General features: G+C 37.3%; 1 protein-coding gene across 2 annotated transcripts in view; it reads left to right on the top strand.

The window, feature by feature from the left end:
• The window catches only part of Arhgap15 (Rho GTPase activating protein 15), a 609,508-nt gene that overhangs the window by 12,447 nt on the left and 581,889 nt on the right, over nt 1–15,172 (top strand). Inside the window, exon 2 of one of the 2 annotated variants that reach the window (XM_021237181.2) lies at nt 370–444. The exons of the other annotated variant lie outside the window; for it this stretch is intronic. The gene's annotated coding sequence lies outside the window, so the exon portion shown is untranslated. The remainder of the gene's footprint in view (nt 1–369; nt 445–15,172) is intronic. 2 annotated transcript variants of the gene reach the window in all.

The raw sequence follows: 15,172 nt of genomic DNA, 5'->3' as shown, positions 1-15,172 counted from the left end.
ATAAGAAGGTAGACTCTAGGGCTGAGATGTAGCTAGGTGGTAAAACATGTGCTTAGCATTTTGGAAGCCCTGGTTAGCATCCCAGCATCACACACAAAAAAACTGTGTACTGAAGTAATTAGTAAGAATTTTAGGACAATACAGACTTTTGAAAAAATAACTTGTAAAAACAATTATAAAAGTAACTTAAAACCAATCTGCGTCTGAATCAATGTGGGGTGATAGACAACACTGAGTCTTCTCGGGCTGCTCCTCAGTCTTATTGACCTGGAATATCTGGAAGTTCCAGCCAAATCTACAAGTTGAATAAGCTCCAGGTGTTGACCATTGAGATTCCTCCTTGATAGATTTCTTCTCCCTCACTTCTAGAGTCATATGCTCATTTCTAATGGAAGTGAAGTTATTTCTGACCCGAACACCTAGGAGAATCTTAACGAAACACAGGTAATTGTTAATTTTAATGAAATGAAATTTTATTTTTTTCAATAATAAATTATAACAAATGACCCCAGCTCTTGGTCTGGGCTTGCGAGGTACACATTGAGTGTATTATTTACATCCCAGCACTGCAGAAGATCACCTCTTCCTCACTGGGTATTTGCTTTGTCACCGCGTACAACTTCCCCTTCTGGTAACCTGGTCATTAGTTGCCTCTTCCACTTGCTAGGATTGAGGTCCTATCTTTCTATTGCCAGTTTCCCTTGTGGGTATTTGAACTATACTTGAATAAGTATTGAGAACTCTGCTGCTTGCTGACAAACCTCTTAGGTGATAACAATCTGCCAATCTGAACTTCTCAGTATCTTTGCTCTTGGTTAGTAATGACTGTTTGCCCACCTGTTGAATAACTCTTCCTATTCAACTTATTTTCCCAGCTGCCAGTGCTTACCCTAACTATAACCAGAGATCTGTGTAATTACTGAACACTGTCAGTATCTTTCAAATTGCACCTCATTGCACAACTTCTGGCTAAGAGAGCTCTTTAGTAACTGTTCACTTCAGATGGAGAATCATTCCCTTGTCATTTCTCACCCTAATGAATCCTTAGAGATAACAGGGTCTTTCCCATTTAAATAAAAATTAAGTCCTTATCACTTTCTCACCACTGAGACAAAATACCTACAAATTAAATGAGAGGTTGATTTGGGCTCATGATTAGAATCCCTGGTCAGCGGGCTCAAAGGCAGAAATTTCATGTTGGAAGGGCTAGGGACAGAAGAATGCTGCCCACATCGTACCAACCAGGGAGTAGAGAAGAAAGGGAGAATCTGGGGAGGGAGATAAACCCTGCCTAGTGACCCAGCTCTTTTGACTAGGACCCACCTTCCAATACCACCTTTAACTCTGAAATCAGAGCCAATAAGCATAGTGCCCCCGTGATCCAATCAGCATCCAAAGACCCACATAAGTGCATGAGTGCATGAGGCTTTGGGGGCCATCCCACATGTAAATCATAACATATCCATCTGGAAATATTCCTACCTCACAGCAAACATGAAAATTGTTTCCAGTTCAATCAACATATTAAAAATTAAAATTAAAACACCAATTATTTAGAGGAAAATATGAGAACAAATTTGTGGTTTTGAATTAGGTCAAAGATTCTTTAGGAGGGGCCAGGGATTTGGCTCAGTGGCACTGCACCTGCCTCGCAAGTGCAAGGTCCTGAATTTGATCCCTGGTACCCAAAAAAAGAAAAGATTCTTTAGGAAAAAAATGATAATCATAAGAAAGATAGTAATGATATATTGGACAATTTAAAATTGATAACTATTAAAAAGATGCCATTGAAAGTGTGACAAAAAAACCCACTAATGGAAAAAGATGATTGCAACATGAGCATCTAAAAGTGACTTGTATCCAGACTATATAAGTAAATTCTACAGATCAATAAAGGAAATAACAGAAAAGCTAACAGAAAATTGAACAAACATTTGCACAGACAAAAGAATACTAAATAACAGTTATCAACACAAACACAAGTTTGTGTGAAATAAACCCAGGAAGGAAAAAGCATGTACTTTAAGTTTCCATTCACAAGATCAAAAATAGACAAAATAATGAAGACAAATTCTGGTTACTCTCGGGAGGGGGTGAAGTGCATAGTGACTGTAAGAGAATGCTAGAAGGTTTCTGGAGTGCTGATAGGGCTGTTTGGCTACCATTACATAGGGATGTTCCACTTATAACAATTCCTTGAGTTTCATAAATATGTGTTTGAATGCACACATAAATGCACACACAAACCACTCCAAATGCATTTTACCCATAAATAAGCTAGAGAAAAGTGACGTTTCAATGAGTAGAAGGAGATGTTCTGAAAATGATATATTCACTGTCCTTCACAACAATGGACTATGATATTACTCTTCTATCTTTGAGCATTTGTTTGGCATTGAAATTCAATCCAAGCAATTCAAAGTTTGGAGATATCAACATTAAGGAAGAGGTGATAGATGCAACAATAAATTTGCTAAATGAAACAAATGTCAGCCGTATTTAACTACTGTCAATAATGAATGATTTATGTTCATTACTGTCAAGCACTAATTATGCAATATGCAATTTCCTCATATTTGAACCCTGAGCAGGCCAAGATAGAGATAGGAACCTAGTATAACTGCCACCAAGGGATGACTGGTTTTAATTTGCTTCATAATAAGCCTTTGCCACTGAGTCAAGCCCTTTAGGGGTACCATCATCATCGAGCAGGAAATCACAGGAAAATGAAACAATCACAGGTTAAAAAATCCTTTTTGTATTCGATACCCTCCAAACAAAGAGTAAACAATAAAGCCTGTCCCAGCAGTATCTGATACCCTGTTTGTTTTGCCAGTGTTTTCTAATATTGTGACTTCTGAGCAACTTGTTCTACAGCTGATGTTTCTCCTTAAGTGACATTTTATCATCAATGTCCAAGATAGTCACCCTATTTTTCCTTAATTGATACTTGTATGCAAGAGGCGGAAAATGGCTCAACATTTCTTGCTAGATTAGCTCAAAACTGACAGGAAACACAGAGAAGATTGCATTACTTATGCCCCTTATGGTTTTTCTGTTTATCTAAGGAGATTGCCATTTCATAGAATTTTTTATGTTCCATAAGTGTAATTACAATCACACAGGCATTTTGTTCCTCTTTACTTTTCAGTGTTTTCTACCTGCTAGATCATCAGAGGGAAATTTAGAAACAGTCTCTCTAACCTTAACTTTATTTTTCATCTGTCTTCTTATTAGATGGAAATGTACCCTGGTACATTTTATCTTAAATACTTTATTTTGTCATTCATATCACATCTTAAGTTCTTTTCTTTTCAGTTCATGTGATTAGTAACTAGAAGCAATAAACACATACCTGCATTTTCAAAGTGAGGTTTTAAAACTTCTAGAATACTTTTTCCATGTCCCAGAATGTTCTTATCATTAGACTGGGATTTAATAGATTCTGTGATATGAGTTCTGATATAAATTTCTTTATGAAGCATCCGAGAACATTACTGTCCATTTTGCAGCCTCAGCGGTTACGAATGCATTCCTGTGCATCACTTTTCACCACATCCTTTAAAGAAAGGATTATACCTTAAACAAAGTAGTCAAATTACTCCAGGATTTATGGGATCTCTGCCTCTAGGGGTCCTATTTATCACAGAATACACAGGCCCTAACATCACCTTCACTTTGAAATCATCTCCAGCCCCATCCGTCACTGTGCCTTTATCAGTCTCCATGTAGGTAGTCATGCTTGTGACTCACTCTACCAGAGTATTCTTAATGATTTTTGTAGAAAACTGTGGGATTTAGCAAGTCTATTTCTCAGGGTAGGTCTCTTACCTTTCAAACTTGACTGGGATTTACTTTCAAAACATTATTTACTTGTAATTTTCACCATGTAGGATGGCCATGTGCAATGACAATAACTGTATTACAATTTACCCCTGAAGCTGACTTGTAAGACTATGTTGGGGATTCCCCAAACTTAATAAAAGTTAAATAAATGCAAAGCCTTATTATCACATTTCCTATATGTAGCATCTGACCAGACAAAAACAATGTTACCCAATGGGGTGGCTATGGTCAAATTCCTTCACTGTGATCTTCCTTTCTCATTATATTTGACGTTTTTGCAAGTGGATTTTATTGCACTATTTCAGCTTATGGAAGTGGTCTGGGGAAATTAGACTTAATAGAGATGTAGAAACCACAGGGGAAAAAAAGAAAAGGAAAGTGAGCTCGAAAGAACTGAAATTAAAATATTATTTTGGTAAGTGGCTGCTGTGGTGGAGACGGAAAACAATTGCAATGCAAGTTAATTACTGACCTGTCAGGAAGGCGTGACATGAAGGTTGTGCCACACATTACTGGAGCTACCACAGCCACAAGCCATTCCCACAGAGGAACAAACAGACTTTGCTCGGCTACAGATCAACATCAGATCTTTCCTGGGGATTGAAATGAGTTTCTCTGAGATATAATGTTTGTCTGTGGAGTTGCCATGAGCTCTTAGCAGATCTGGAGAAAAGCTCTTCACACACATGCAGAGAGAGGAATAGGATCTCACACTGCACAGAGGTTTCCTGCCACTTTGGGCAGAGGGGACCTTGGCTCTCAGGGATTGGTGTATCCATACAGCTCATTTGGTGCACAGTGAAAAGCCGGGCTAATTCTCATAAAATAGGAATTCTCTGGAGCTGAACTCAGTGTTCCGCTCTGAGATAGCTTTCTTACAAAACCCTCAGTGGTGATGCCTGTCATACAAGGCAGCACTATTTGGTTAAAAAATAATAGCAAGCACCTAAAGGAGTTTAAATCTAAAGGGAGACTGTAATCAAAAGAAGTAAGCCACCTCTAAGACAGTGAAAAATGTATTGGTTTTTTAAAATGAAAACATAATATAAGGATTTCTCTAAAATGAATATATGGAATTCTTTATATTATTGAAAAGTTATCTGAATCTCCAAGTACTTAATGTTTTCTTCATAGCATATGAATATTCCTGCTTTTTTTCTGCCTCTAACTTACTATGAAATATCCATAGTTTACTAGACCTTAAAAATACCATCAAGGATGAGTTATACATATTTTCAAAATAAAAAATAAACTTAGTCAATAACATTTTTCTATTGGTAATGGATTGGTAGCCTACATACACAGACATTAACTAGTTTCCATATATGTTTTCCACTCATACATTCAAGAAATATTTATTAAATCTCTATTGTTTTTCCAAAAAGCACAAGAACATGTATAAAAATTAAATACAAACACATAGACATATACCTAATATGCTTACACTATGATTATTGTACCACCCTGATCTTTGGCAGATTTTCTTTGGAATTCTTTTACCTTATTCATCCGTATGTATTTCTCCTTGACTTTGGAATCTATAACTAAACCAAAGCCCTGCATGCTGACTTCAAACTACTTTGAACAGGCTATGGAATTTTGGGGAAGAAACTCAGAATACCTGAATTTCCCATGGTAATTATACAATAGTGCCTGTTCATTTTTTCCTAGCTCAAAAACTTCCTGATATACTTTTATTTCTATTGCTTCTGTGAAAGAGATGTCAAAATGAACTTTCCAACTCAAAAGGGCAAGCTGCTGTATTTTAACGTAATTAACAGAGTGTAACCAATAATTGGCAGAGCAGCTATGAAATTTATGATTAGATGAAATATCATGTTCACTCCTATTTGGGTATTTGCAGTATGATTGGGGAAATGGAGCCCAGAATCCCACTGAATCAAGTCTGTTGAGCAGAGCCAAAGTTTGTGTGGCTCTTATGAAGTGTAGTTTCATCACTGCTTCCTGTTTATAAAACAGGATTGAAAGTGGAACTAGTGTAATATCACAAGCTATTCTTGTTCTTCTCTTTGTACATATAAAATCAGGAAGTCTAGAGAAACAGTGAAGCCAGGCTTAAGTGGTTTACATTCTATATGTAACTCAGGGATTTTTTTGGAGCTTCATAAAATCAATGGGTATCTTAGACACTTACAAAATGAACCAGTTCTTCAACAGTTTAATTAGTCATGAATATTCCAAGTGTGTCCTGTAGGAACATAGATGTGGAAAGCATTGATGCTTTTAAAATAATATTTAATGAAAACAATGATGATGATGAGTATATAACATGTTCTGGGAAGAACAAGGGGAATGCAGAACAGGTCTGTAAAGCAAATTTTAAAAGAAGTTGACATGGCTTGTAGGTAACAATACACCTGATATTACTAAGCTACATAGAGACAAGTATAAACAAATATTGATTTTACAATCTACTAAGTCTAGGAAAGAAGGTCAGTGAGAGAGTAGAACATTAGTGGAACAATAGAAAATGATTTATGATCCCTGTGGATATTTTTTTAGAATAGTGCAGAAATATTAACAAAATCAGATCTCTTCTTTCATTCTTCATTTTCAAATCTTTCACTCTTGAGCACATGCTGAACTTTTACAGATGTTTCTGGAAGCACAGCCACTTCAGAGTGCTAAGAGCCCAGTCAAAAGAGATGCCAGGGTGTGAGTTTCTTTTCTTTTTTTTTTTGTATATCCTTTTATTGGTACATTTTAGGTGTACAGTATAATGACATTCATCATTGGAGATATGCACCTTTACATACTCTGTTGGTTCTTATTTTTCCCCCTTCACCTACCCTCCCTTCAACCCCTCCATCCCTCCCTATTTACAAAGACTGTTTCCATTTTTTCGTTTTCTCATATTAATTCCATTCCCCTCTTTCCTTTCCCCTGCCCCTCCCACTTCCTCCTCCCCTTTGCCCCTTTTCTTCCTATTTTACATTATCTATTATACCTTTTAGTCCTTATTTACACTTTCAGTTTCTCACCCTAGAGAATCTATTCAGTATTTACACATGTGTGTCCTGTTTATTTCACTTAAGAGTATCATCTCAATGTGCATCCATTTAGCAATAAATGTCTCTAATTCCTCGTTTTTGATGGCTGAGTAGTATTTCATTTAATAAAAAACCCCCACATTTTCTTGATCCAGTCTCCAGTTGATGGGCATTTGGGCTGTTATTAACAATTATTACAAACTGTGCTGCTATGAACATGGGTGCACATATATCATTGTGGTATGATTCTTTTAATTCTTTGGGGAAGATCCCCAGCAGGGGAATAGCTGGGTCAAATGGGACTTCCAGTCCTAGTTCTTTGAGGTATCTCCCTACTGATTTCCACAGTGGTTGCACCAGTCTACACTCCCACCAGCAGTGGAGCAGGGTTCCTCTTTCCCCACAGCCCCACCAGCATTTGTTATTGGTTGATTTCATGATAGCAGCCATTCTTTCTGGAGTGAAGTGGAATCTCAGCATTGTTTTCATTTGCATCTCTCGAATGACCAGTGATGTTGAAGATTTTTTCATGTATTTATTTGCTATTTCTACTTCTTTGTCTGAGAAATGTCTGTTCATTTCAGATGCCCATTTTCAGATTGGGTCTTTAAATTTGGGAGGTCTGATGTTTTTAAGTTCTTTATTGATTCAAGATAGTAGACCTTTGTCTGAGGGACCGCTGGTGAAAAATTTTTCCCAGATTGTGGGTTGTCTTTTCACACTGCTGGTGGTTTTTCTTGCTGTGCAGAAGCTTTTTAGTAAAAAGTGATCCCACTTATTGATTGTGCTAGTTCATGGGCAACTGAGGTTTTGTTCATAAAGTCTTTTCCTACACCAATGTCTTGAAGAGTTCTACCTAACCTCTGTTCCAGCCGGTTCAGTGTTTCTGTTTTTATATTTAGATCTTTAATCCATTTTGATTTTAGATTAGTGCATGGTGAGAGATATAGGTCTAGTTTTAGTCTTTGGCAAGTTGAAACCCAATTTCTCCAGCACCATTTATTAAAGAGACTATCTTTCCTCCAGTGAGGGTGTTTGGCTCCTTTGTCAAAGATGAGGTGGCTGAGTGTGTCTGGAGTTGTTTCTGCATCTTCTAATCTGTTCCACTGGTCCTCAAGTCTGTTTCTTTGCCAGTACCATGCTGTTTTTATCACAGTAGCTTTGTAGTACAGTTTCAAGTTGGGGGTTGTACTACCCCCTGCTATGTCTCTGTTACCTAGAATTGCTTTTTCTATTCTGGGTCTACTCTTGCTCCAAATGAATTTTTGGATTGTTTTCTCAAGGTCTGTGAGGTATGCTGCTGGGATATCAATTGGGATTGCATTGAATCTATATAGCAATTGTGGAAGTACAGCCATTTTCACTATGTTGATCCTTCCTACCCAGGAGAAAGGAATGTCTTTCCATTTTCTGATATCCCCTTCAATATCTTTTTACAAAGTGCTATAATTTTCAGAGAAGAGGTCTTTGACTTCTTTTGTTAGGTTGATTCCTAGATATTTCAGTTTTTTGGATGCTATTGTGGTAGGAATTGTTTGCCCTATTTCTCTCTCAGTGAATCTGTGGTTCATGTAGAGGAAAGCTATTGATTTTTGTGTGTTGATCTTGTATCCAGCTACTTGATTGAATTTGGTTATTAAGTCTAGAAGACTTTTGGTGGCGTTCTTGTGGTCTTCTATATAGAGTATCATGTCATCTGCAAATAATGACAATTTGCCTTCTTCATTTCCTATCTTTATTCCTTTTATTTCTTTCTCTTGTCTAATTGCCATGGCTAATGTTTCCCAAACTATAATGAACAGGAGTGGTGATAGTGGACATCCTTATCTTGTTCCTGATTTTAGTGTGAAGGATTTCTTTTTTTGACCATTTAGTATGATTTTGGCTGTTGGTTTTTCATAGATGGCTTTTATCAGATTGAGGTAGAGACCATCTATTCCAATTTTTTGTAGGGTTTGTATATAAATGCATGTTGGATTTTGTCAAATGCTTTTTCTGCATCTATTGAGATGATCATATGGTTTTTGTCCCTGGCTCTATTGATATAGTGTATTACATTGATTGATTTGGATATGTTGAACCATCCCTGCATCCCTGGGATGAATCCCACTTGGTCAGGGTGTAAGATCTTCTTGATGATCTTCTGCATTCTGTTTACCAGTATCTTATTAAGGATTTTTGCATCTATGTTCATTAGTGAGATTAGCCTATAGTTCTCTTTTTCGGTTGAGTCTTTCTCTGCTTTGGGGATCAAGGTGATGTTTGGTTCCAGGAATGATTTTGAGAGTTTTGTTTCCTTTTAATATCGTTGAAGATTTTAAACAGTAGTGGCTGTAGTTCCTCTCTAAATGTCTTATAGAATTCAGCAGTGAAGCCATCAGGACCCGGGCTTTTCTTTGTTGGTAAGTTTTTAATTACATTTTCAATTTCATTGATTGATATTGGATTGTTTAGAATTTTTAGGTCTTCTTCATTCAACTCGTTAATTCATACGTGTCTAGGAATCTGTCCATTTCTTCTGTGTTTTCCATCTTGTTGGCATATAAGTTCTGGAAGTAGGAATTGATGATCCTCTGGATTTCTGCTGGGTCTGTTGTAATTTCACCCTTTTCATTCCTAATTACATGGATTTGGGCCTTTTCTTTCCTTTTCCTGATAAGGTTGCCTAAGGGTTTGTCAATTTTGTTGATTCTTTTGAAGAACCAACTCTTGGCTTCATTGATTTTTTGTATTGTTTTCTTAGTCTCCAATGCATTGATTTCTGCCCTGGTCTTTGTAATTTCCTCCCTTGTATGAGCTTTGGGTTTGCCTGGTCTTCTCTTTCTAGAAGCTTGAGGTTCAGCATCAGGTTGTTTAATTGAGCACGCTCTGTTTTCCTAATATGATTATTCACTGCTATGAATTTCCCTCGTAAGACTGCTTTCATTATGTCCCATAGATTCTGATATGTTGTATTGTCATTGTCATGTATTTGAAGGAACTGTCTGATTTCTTCTTTAATTTCCTCTGTGACCCATTGGTTATTCAGAAGTGTGTTCTTCAATTTCCATGTGTTTATGAAGTTTTTGCAGTTTCTCTTGCTGTTGATCTCCAATTTCATCGCACTATGGTCTGATAATATACAGGGGATAACTTCAATTCCTTTGCACTTACCTAAATATGTTCTATGAGCAAGTATGTGGTCTATTTTGGAGAATGACCTGTGTGCAGCTGCAAAGAATGTGTATTCTGATTTTGCGGGATGGAACACTCTGTAAACATTTGTTAGGTTCATTTGTTCAAGAGTTTGATTGAGTTCTAGTATTTCATTGCTTGTTTTTTGTCTAGTTGATCTATCTGTTTGTGACAATGGGGTATTGAGGTCCCCCACTACTATTGTATTAGTGCTTATATGGTTTTTCATGTCAATTAGTATTTGTTTTATATAGTTGGGCACACTAGTGTTTGGTGCATAGATATTTATGATTGTCATCTCTTCCTCTTGGATTGTTCCCTTTACGAGGATGTAGTGTCCTTCTTTGTCTCTCTTAATTGGTATGGGTTTGAAATCCACTTGATCTTCCAAGAGAATAGCTACTCCTGCTTTTTTTCAGGTTCCTGTCACATGGAGTATTGTTTTCCACCCTTTAACTTTCAGTCTATGAGTTTCTTTTTGAATTAAGTGTGTTTCTTGTATGCCACATATTGTTGGATCTTGCTTCTTGACCCATTCTGCCAATCTGTTTCTTTTGATTGGTGAGTTGAGACCATTAACATTGATGGTTACAACTGGTATGTATTGAGTTATCATTTTCATGACTTTTTCTTTTGGTTGGATCCTCCCCATTTGCTTTTCATTTCTTGTTGTGCCCAGTGGATTCATTCTGCTGTGTTTCCTGGGGTTGTGATCCTCATTGTCTTTTCCTACGGTTTTGTCTAAAATATTTTGGAGGGCTAGTTTGGTATTCATGAAGTTTCTAAGGTGCTCTTTGTCATGAAAGTATCTTATTTTTCCATCAATTTTGAAAGATAGTTTTGCAGGGTACATCAATCTGGGTTGGAGGTTGTTTTCCTTTAGGGCTTGAAACACATCACTCCAAGCTCTTCTTGCCTTGAGGGTTTGCAATGAGAAGCCTGCTGTGATTCTGATGGGCTTTCCTTTGTATGTGACTTGTTTCTTTTCTCTAACTACCTGTAGAATTTTGTTCTTCTGTTGGGTTTCTGGAATCTTAACAATTATATGCCTATGTGTAGAATTTTTTGATCAAGGCTAGCTGGAGTCCTATATGCCTCGCTTATCTGTATGTCAAGTTCTTTTCCCCTGTTTGGGAAGTTTTCTGCCATCACTTCTGTGAACAGTTTTTTTATGTCATCTGCACTCTCTCCTGCTTCTTCATTGACTCCAATCAGTCTTATGTTATTCTTCTTTGCATCATCTAGCAGCTGCTGGATTGATTTCTCGTGGTCCCTTACAATTTTAAAGAATTTTTTCTTTTCCTGGTCACTAATTGCAATCTTTTCTTCTATATCTGAAATTCTGTCCTCACCTTGGCTCATTCTGCTGCACAGACTTTTGATGGAGTTTTTAATCTCCTGGAAATCTGTTTGGATCTGTTTTATGGATTTCATTTGTTTCCTATGTTGGGGTTCCATCATGTTCCTCAGATCCTCTATTTTTTTATCTGTATCCTGTCTAGATTTATTAATCATGTCTTGCACTATGGGCACAATCTTTATTGTTATGTGAGAAATTATTTCTGATTTCATTTTTTCCAGATCCTCTTTCATTGCTAGTTCAGGGAGTCTAGGTGGTTGAGTATCAGAGTGTTCCATCTTGTTTCCCTTTGGGGTTTTTGTAGGTGATCTGCAAGTCTGGTTCTGTGACTTCTCATTTTGATGCGCAGGGGGGGGGGTGGGGGGGTGGGTCTGTGTTCCTGGCGCCCACATGGCTCACCTCCTCTGGGCTTGGAGCTGCAGCAAGCAAACCCAGAAGCCTCCTGCTGCCTGTGATCTGTGGTGTGCCGGTCTGGAGGTCTCCTCTGGGCTAGGAGCCGTGGCACGCCTTGTGAATTTCTTTTGAGCCAATATTTAGCAGGCTTTACAATGAGGTTTCTTCCCGTAAAAATTTGCTTCATAAAAACTCAAAAATAAGAGCACTATAGGAGGTCCATCTCATCACACAACCCTGGATGATACAATCTGCTGGACTGCACTGCTAATATCCAGGCCTGAGTCAAAAATGCCACCTCCTCTTTAATTTACTTGATCTAAATAAAGTGGACTGATGAATGATCTTGTACTCCAAAATATTTTGCTAGCATAGCCAGAAGAATTTGCAATTGAGGTTCAAGAAAATGCTCCCTTGGGAGTTAAGGGGAAGTCTTACTTCTCTTTCATAACATTGTGTTAGTTCTAACCAGGATGATTACATTTAAATGATACACTGAGAAGGTAGGTATTTTTAAAGGTCAGGAGGACTGCATGTTGAAAATTTCAGAAAGTTCATTGCTATAGATGCAGTGATCCCCAAATGAGTAGTGGGCCCTTTTGTACCTAAGAGATGAAAGGATCACCTGACAGAGGATAAAAGAGGGTTAGGATGTAAGCAAGGGGAACAGAAGTTAGAAGAGCATAAAGAAAGGGTTCTATGTGAAATCCAAATAAAACTCCCCAAAGCATCTTCCTTAGCATAAGGCTGCTAATAGAATTAATAAGAATAAATCATCTCTGAACTCAAAAGTACAATAGTTATGAGTATCACAATTACTAGTACAGGGCCAGGGATTTAGCTCAGTGGTTTCACCGCCTGCTGTGCAAGCACAAGGACCCGAGTTAGATCCCAGGTACCAAAAAAAAAAATCCAAACAAACAAACAAAAAATTACTAGTACAGCCTTACACTTATCAAATTTCCCTCTCCCTTCCTATCCTCTGTCTGACCTCCTGCACCCCATTCTACCCTACAGTGAGGTCCAGCTTCCTCCCCATTCATCCAAATAAGATATTTGTGTATTATGTCATGGAAAACTTTCTTCTCACATTCTCTCACCCTGAGTGTCTAGGATACCAGTCCCTTGTGGCTCTGCTTGGGTCAGGAGGGATGGCACCCTCAATCAACAATTCAGCTGAAGAGATGCAATCAAGATGATCAGATTCTCCCTCACAGATGAAATCCATCATTTCATTTTCCTTGAACTTCCCTGGTACCTTATTTTCTCTTTAGAGCATATTTTAACACCTAGTTTATAATAGCACAGGTATGTGCACATCTCTGCATTGCCAAGCCCTTTGCCTGAAATGCCCAACCTGCCCTGACCTAACTCAGTGTAATGGGATCTTCTCTTGAAGACCTTATCTCTTTTCATATCTTTTTCCCCAAGTTTGATGTCACTGCACCTCTCCTCACCTGAACACAATATGATTCTCATAACTTATTGAGTTGTTTTTCTATCACTCACACAAACTCTAATGCAATTGGTAAAGGAATATTATCTTCAGTTTCTAAAATGGTGTCTGCTACTTAGAGAATCTCAGTAAATCTGGAAGGAATAATGTTGGGTTTTTTGGTGGGATTGATTTTTGCGGTTTTTTCTGGTAGGAATCTTTAAGAATAGGTTAGTGTCAATTTTTTTTTGAATTCTCATCAAATCTAGCACTCTGCAGAATTAGAAATCTTCAATATATAGGAACAATTATGAAGTACTATCAATGAATGACATTGTATAATGAAATGCAGTAATCCCCCTATTTCCATGGTTTTTCTTTCTATGTTTTCAGTTATTCACAGACAACTATGGTCTGAAAACATTAAATGAAAAATTCTAGAAATAAAAAATTCCTAACTTTTAAAAATTTGTACTGTTCTTAAAGTATGATGAAATCACATGCTGTCTGTTCTCTGCTGCTCAGAGCATCCCTTTGTGCAGTGTATTCTTGTAGTATACACTACCTGCCCAGTAGTGGCTTACAGCATCTCAGTTTTCAGATCTACTATTGCAGAGTCATGGTGGCTGTGTTCTCCTAAGCCTTATGAGTTAATTTATGGCTGTGTGACAAAGTCTGTATCATTCGCTGCTTCATCTCATCACATGGGCATTGTATCAACTTATATCACCACAAGAAGATGAGTGTAGGGCAGTAAGAAATTTTGAGAGAAAAACCACATTCACAAAACTTTTCCATTATACTTGTTTGTTTGTTTGTTTGTTTGGTACTGGGGATTGAACTTGGGTCCTTGTGCTTGCTCAGCAGGCGGCGAAACCACTGAGCTAAATCCCTGGCCCTCCATTATACTTGTAATATTTTAATGTGCCCAATTAATACATTATCTTTACTGTATGTATGTGTGTATGTATGTATGTATAGGAAAAAGCAAAATGTATATAGGATTCAGTGCTACCTACAATTTCAGATGACCTCTGGGGGTCATGAAATATACCCTTGAAGATAAGAAGAGACTGCTATACATGGGAAACTGTGTAAAGAGAACAAGCAGAATGCAGTGGGGTATCAACAAAATGTGAGGATGGGGGGAGATGGAAAAAGAAATAATGGCTAGAGATAGGGAGGAAATTAAGCAAGTAACATTAACACTGTAGTAGGGAGAAAGATCAGGCTGACCAAAAAGAAAGAAGATCGACAATCTTTTCTACAGACTGTCCCCAAGGAAATACGGTAAGGAAAGCCAGATATGAGACTTTCTGAGTAATTCTGCCTTTTGACAGTAACCCATCACTAGGCAAATTATGGGTTGATTATAAAAATCAATAGAATGCAAATTTTATTTGACATTGAAATTTGTGCTTATGCTCAGGAATCAACGTGTCCTATAAATGGAACATACCTGGGCTATGTAAATGTAGTGGTTGGTGCTCTTGAGCTGAAGAGATCAAGCTTCAGCCTAAGTTCCCCTAATAACACACACACACACACACACACCCTGCACTGATAGTTTGAATCTGTTAAGTAATATGCAAGATCAAGCATTGAATGCAGTCAGAACAGAATTCCAATGTCTCTAAAAAATAATTTTTCAGAAAAAATACAATTTACTTTTTACTATCTCAAATTTTTATTTTGTAATTATTAAAAGAGCTCTTTTGTGCTCAGTTAAATAATTTTTATAACCACTCATATAGGCACATAAAAAATGAACAAGAGCAAGATGAATTAGTTAAGAAAGTCTTAAAACAACTTTTTCATAAACAACTATATGAATTATAGCTGAAATACCATAAAGTGCAAGTAAATTGTAAGATTGTTCACTTTTAATATATATGCATTCCTCTGAAACCACATGTATTAGTCAGCTTTCCTTTCCCTGGGACCAAATATCTG

Source organism: Heterocephalus glaber, unplaced genomic scaffold (genome assembly GCF_053883595.1).
Source record: "Heterocephalus glaber isolate CG9 unplaced genomic scaffold, H.glaber_assembly_v1.0 deba00000347, whole genome shotgun sequence".
NCBI classification, from domain to species: domain Eukaryota; kingdom Metazoa; phylum Chordata; class Mammalia; order Rodentia; family Bathyergidae; genus Heterocephalus; species Heterocephalus glaber.
Note: the sequence above shows the minus strand (reverse complement) of the source record. Positions and strands in the feature narration are given on the sequence as shown.